We start from the raw sequence: 6,801 nt of genomic DNA on the forward strand, positions 1-6,801 counted from the left end.
GGCTGGTGGGTTTGAACCACTAGCCTTCTGGTTAGTAGTTAAGTGCCTTAGGCACTACACCACCAGAGCTCCCTCTTTTTGGTATGCTGTTGTTGTTGTTATGTGCCATCGAGTGGGACCTGACTCATAGCTACCCCTTCTTGGGTTTCTGAGGCAGTATCACTACAGAAGTAGATTGCCCTAGTTTCCTTCCGAGGAGTGGCTGGTGTGTTTGAAGCGCCAGCCTTCTGGTGAGCAGTCAAGTGCCTTAGGCACTATGCTACCTTTTTGGTATGGTGACACTGTATTCCTTCTATCTTCTTTTGATGCTTTCTGCATTGTTCAATATTTCACCCAAAGAATCATTTAGTATTGCAACTCAAGGCTTGAATTTCAGTTCTTTCAGCTTGAGAAAAGCTGCGTGTGTTCTTCCCCTTTGATTTTCTAACTCCAGGTCTTTGCACATTTCATTATAATACTTTACTTTGTCTTCTCAAGCTGTCCTTTGAAATCTTCTGTTCAGCTCTTTTATTTAATCATTTCTTCCATTTGTTTTAGCTACTCTCCATTCAAGTGCAAGTGTCAGAGTCTCTTCTGACATCCATTTTGGTTTTCTTTTCCTTTCCTATGTTTTTAATGACCTTTTGCTCTCTTCATGTATAATATTCTTGATGTCATCACACAACTCATCTGCTCTTTGGTTATTGGTGTATAATATGTAAAATCTATTCTTCAAATGGTCTCAAAATTCAGGTGAAATATACTCAAGGTCGTATTTTGACTTTCATGGACTTGTTTAAATTTTTTTCAGCTTCAACTTGAAGTTGCATATGAGCTGTTCCACAATCAGCTGGTCTGTTCCACAATCAGCTCATGGCCTAGTTCTAGTTGATGACATTGTGTTTCTCCATCCCCTTTTTCCACAGATGTAGTCTATTTGATTCCAATGTATTCCATCTGATGAGGTCCACATGTATCAGTGCTGTTAATGCTGTTGAAAAAAGTATTTGCAATGAATAAGCCATTGGTATTCTAAAATTGTATCATAAGGTTTCCAGCAACATTTTTTTTCAGCAAAGTCATATTTTACAACTATTGATGCTTCTTCTTTGTTTCCAACTTTTGCATTCCCTCACCAGTAATTGTCAATACATTTGATTACACGTTTGGTCAATTTAAGACTGCAGAAATTAGTAAAAATCTTCAGTTTCTTCATCTTTGGCTTTCGTGGTTGATGTGTAAATTTGAATAATAGTATTAACTGGTCTCCCTTGTAGGCATATGGATATCACCCTATCATTGACAGCTTTGTACTTCAGGTTAGATCTTGAAATGTCCTTTTTGACAATGAATATGATGCCATTCCTCTTTGTTGTCATTCCTGGCATAGTAGACCCTATTCTAGTCTGATTCAAAATGGTCAATACCAGTCCATTTCAGCTCACTGATGCCTGGGATATCAATCTTTATTTGTTCCATTCAATTTTTGACAACTTTCAATTTTCCTAGATTAATTCTTCATACATTCCACATTCCAACTATTAATGAATGTTTTCAGCTGTTTCTTCTCATTTCAAATTGCACCGTATCAAACAAATGAAGGTTCTGAAAATTTTACTCAATCCACACAATTAAGGTCAACTCTACTTTGAGGAGGAAGCTCTTCTCCAGTAGTGTTTTGAGTGTCTTCCAACCTGAGGTGTTTATCTTCCAGCCCTAGATCAGACAATATTTCACTATTATTCATAACATTTTCTATGAATATGTCAGACAATGCTTCACTGCTATTCATAAGGTTTTTAGTGACCAATTTTTTTCAGAAGTATATGGACCATCCTTCTTCCTGGTCTGTCTTAGTCTGGAAGCTCCACTGAAACCTGTTCACCATGGATGACCCTGCTGGTATTTCAAATACTGGTGGCATGGCTTCTAGTATCACAGCAACACACAAGCCACCACAGCACAACTGACAGATGCGTGGTAGGTGTTGTCTAGTTATATTTTTCCAAGTGGAATCCATTTTGTTTCCTGAAACTGAGACTTCATGACTTTCCTTAATTCTGGGAAGTTCTCAGTCATATAGCCAGAAGTGTGTCCTCCACCATTTATTATTTACTTGAGCGGTATTAGTTTTCTTTTTAGTTTACAATTGCAGAATATCTTTCAGGCACATAGCTCCTATTTGACAAAATTCTAGTTCTCATTACTCAGTTATCCTGACTTTTCTATATTTAGACTCTTTTTAAAAAAACTGCCAAAGCCCTGTCTTTAGTTTCACATAGTGAAATATTGAAAAGCTGCAATTATCATGTAGGTACATTTTGGAATGTTTACTGAGTTCATGCCCCCTCTGTGTAATTTCTTTCTGGCTATCTGGACTCTGAAATTTCCACTGCCATAAATAACCTTTTGTTATTTTAACAAACAAAAAAATCCCAGCTTCATGTATTTCTAGAACAATCCCACAATTTTTTTTTATCTCTATTAACATATCTAGTAACAAAATAATCAGATGTTTGTAATCAGTTCTACTATCTATGATTTTCATTATATTTTTATAATAAAATTTAGCTCTATCTTCCAGCATAAATGCCCCTGGGAAAGTCTCAGATATAGCCTAGTACTTCCAGATGAAAATATAACACAGGCTAGCATAGGCTATAAAATATTAGAAATTCAGAATTCACTGGACGAATAACAAGTACACATTCTCTGTTTGCTTCTTTTGGACAATGAGTGGTCCAGTGTTCTCCCTTTCCTGGCTCCCAGGTTGATTTGCTCAGTGACCACAAGAATGGTTTCACTTCCTGTTAAGTCTCAGTAAGTAGAAATAATAATTCCACTTCCCTTATGGATAAGAGTATTCACATGAATGTGTTGGTAAAGCTATTTGAGGTCTCTCACATGATCACAAGGGGAGAGAAAAGTCAAACTGTGAATCCTAGAAGGAAAAAGAAGGTTATTATTATTCTGAGAGATTGATGAATCTCTCAGAAATGATTGGCCTCTGCTTCTTAGTGTTGTTGAAACCCCCAGGAAGAAATGCCTACACACTGCTGTCAATTCCTAATTATTTTATCAATGGCAGGAGCAGTTAAACCAAATCATGCATGCTAGTTTTGTTTTCAGAATTGGAGTTGGTGACACTGAGTCAGTTTATATATGCAATCAGAGCACACACTAAATTAATATAATCTCAGCTAAAAAAAAAAAAAGCATTATATGTCAGGATCACAACAAGGAATAAGGACAGAAAGAAGAAAAGGCAAGACTCTGGTATAGGTATAACCTCAAAGAGCAGTCTTAGATAAATAAAAGTAAGTGAATGCAGGTAGCTTATTCCTCCTACACACACTTGACTTCATCACTATTGTTGTTGTTGTTAGGTGCCCTCGAGTCGGCCCCGACTCATAGCGACCCCTCCTTGGGTTTCCGAGGCAGTATCACTACGGAAGTAGATTGCCCCATCTTTCTTCCAAGGAGTGGCTGGTGGATTTGAACCTCCAGCCTTCTGGTTAGCAATCAAGTGCCTTAGGCACTATGCTACCAGAGCCATAGCCAATTTCATCATCTTCATAAATGTTTATAGACAAAAGAAAAGTAACAATTGTTTTCTTTTCTTGGAAAGAAAAAAATATAAAGAGTTCAATTTATCACATTTTAAGGAATAACAAATAATATTAAATCTTATTACACTAAATTAATTACATAAATTACCATTTCGTCCCAAATAATTAAGGGGTCAATTAAGGAGAAAATGGAGTGGGGAGTAGACAATAAGAGAGAAAGTGGTGAATGAAGAAGAAGAAAAAGGAGAAAAGAAAAAAAGCAAAGAAGGAGGTAAAAGGTAACAAAGAAAGGAGTTATATATATCTCATAAAAATAGAAGAGGAACAACTGAAAATGAATATTGACACCAAATTTAATTTTTTAAAAAAACTGAAATAATTATAAAATATATCTCCCTCACTTTCTTTGTGTGTCATTTATTGAATTTGTGATGACTTTTTAATTTAAAAGGTCAAAACCAAAACCCATTGCCATTGAGTTGACTTAGACTTAAAACTACCAGACAGGACAAAGTAGAAGTGTCCCATAGGATTTACAAGGCTGTAATCTTTATTGTACCAAAAAGAATTGTTTGGCATTCAATCATTTCAGGTGGTAGCATATGAACAAGAACCAATGGTGTTGAAGGAAAAAGTCTAAGCTGGACTGAAGGAATTGGTGAAAAACAAGGTTCCAGGAATTGATGGAATACCAACTGAGATATTTCAACAAATGGATGCAATGCTGAAAGTGCTCATTTGTTTACACCAAGAAATTTGGAAGATAACTATCTGGCCAACTGATTGGAAGAGGTTCATATTTTTGCACATTCCAAAAAAAAAATGTGATCTAACAGAATGTGCAAGTAAGTTATCCAACAGTACCATTAATATCACAAGCAAATAAAATTTTGCTAGAGATAATTTAAAAATGATTGCACCAGTACATAGACAGGAAAGTGTCCAAAATTCAAGCTAGATTCAGAACAGAATGTGAAACAAGGGATATCACTGCTGATATCAGATAGATGTTGGCTGAAAACAAAGAATACCAGGAAAATGTTTACTTGTTTTTTATTGACTATGCAAAGGCATTCAACTGTGTGGACCATGACAAATTATGAATAACAATTTGAAGAAGGGAAATTCCATAATACTTAATTGTGCTCATGAGGAACATGTACATGGACCAAGAGACAGTCGTTTCAATAGAACAAGGGGGGTACTGCATGGTTTAAAATCAGCAAAAGCATGCATCAGAGTTGAATCCTTTCACCATCCTTATTTAATCTGCATGCTGAGCAAATATAATCCAAGAAGTTGGACTATATGAAGAAGAACATCACATCAGGATTGAGGGAAGACTCATTAACAACCTCCAATATGCACATGACAGTCCCTTGCTTGCTGAAACTTACTTGAAGTGCTTGAAGCACTTACTAATGAAGATCAAAGACTATAGCCTTCAGTATGGATTACATGTCATCATAAAGAGAACAAAAATCCTCCCAAATGGACCAATAAGGAACATCATAATAAATGGATAAAAGATTGAAGTTGTCAAATATTTCATTTTATTTGGATCCACCATCAACACCCATGGAAGTAGCACTCAAGAAATAAACAACAGATTGCATTGGGCAAATCTGCTGCAAAAGACTTCTGTAAAATATTAAAGAGGAAAGATGTCGCTTTGAAGACTAAGGTACACCCAATCCAATGCATGGTCTTTTCTATTGCATCATACACATGTAAAAGCTGGAAAATGAAAAAGGAAGATGTCAGAAGAATTGATGCATTCTAATTATAGTGTTGGTGAAGAATATTGAATATATCATGGACCGCCAGAAGAAGAAACAAATATGTCTTGGAAAAAGTATGGCTGGATTGTTCCTTGGAAGCAAGAACAGCAAAAATTTGGCTCTAGTACTTTGGTAATGTTATCAGGAAGAACCAGTCCCTGAAGAAGGATATCAAAGATAGTTAAAAAAAAAAAAGCCTAAAAGAGGAAGACCCTCACTGAGATTGTTTGACACAGTGGCTACAACAATGGGTTCAAGCATAGCAATGACTGTAAGGATGGTTCAAAACTGGGCAGGATCAGGCAATGTTTCATTCTGTTGCATAGGGTCAATATGACTTGTAACCAACTCAATGGCACTTAACAACAATCTTTACATAGCAGACTGCCATACCTTTCTCCCATGGAGTGACTGGTGGGTTCCAACTGCCAGCCATTCAGTTAGCAGCCAAGCGTTTAACCACTGTGCCACCAGGGATCCTCCAAAACTTAGTAACAGACAATTGTTTGAAATTTTTTAAATGTTTGAATTTCAAGTTTTAAGGAATTTTAAAAATATAGTTTACTAGAAAATGTTCAAATTCTAAAAAGATCTCACTGAATAAAATAACTAACCCTTCTTACGTTATTTTGAAAGGCATCATATCTCAGCTTAATTTGTAGAGTAGAAATACAGAGAGATGTGGAAAATGCATTTTTGTTTTGATTTTCAAATTTCCTATATCTTTTACACCAGAAAGCTTGCACACAAGGTTCTGCCAATGGTTGTCCTTCCAAGACAACAGAAAGAAAAAAGATTATTGCTTTTGGATGTCTATTAGTTAAAATACAATGAAGCTCTTCAGGTTTTTGTTTTGTTTTGTTTTGTTTTGTTGACAGAAGTGTCAAATGATCAGCCAGCACCTCCACTTCATTTCTATCAAATGACTCTGTCAATATATGAGGTCAAGTGAGTGGATATGGGAGACAAGTTGCTGGATGTTGTTGTTATTATTTCCTATACTACACACAGCAGTGACCAGAGCAATATGACTCTACAGGAAGTCTGAACCCATCAAACAAAATCCACATCAAACATTCCATCCTACACTAAAATCATGTCCAATGGGTGCTCTATATGTTCCAATGATTTAAGTGTTCATTTCTTAATAAGTCAGATTTTCTTGCTTTTGTGTTTTTATTAACAAAACATAAAATTATTATTTCCTTGCTGTATAAAAACTCTACTGTAATGTACATGTAGTGATGAGATTTAAGGTACAGATTCTCTGCCCTTCAGAATAGGATACTCAATGTGTCCGTTACTAAGACAGTGGCTCCTAGGTCTAGTTTGGAAGAGACACTGAATAATAGTCTATCTTCTAGACTAATATTTATCAACCTTAAATAAATTATGAACTCCTTTCAAAGAGAAAACATTTAAATATATAAATTTTATTATTCATTTTATTTTAATACAATGTTATGAGGTAG

The sequence above is a fragment of the Orycteropus afer genome, unplaced genomic scaffold (assembly GCF_000298275.1).
Source record: "Orycteropus afer afer isolate SDZICR_OR568_19922 unplaced genomic scaffold, OryAfe1.0 scaffold00194, whole genome shotgun sequence".
In the NCBI taxonomy this organism is placed as follows: Eukaryota; Metazoa; Chordata; class Mammalia; order Tubulidentata; family Orycteropodidae; genus Orycteropus; species Orycteropus afer.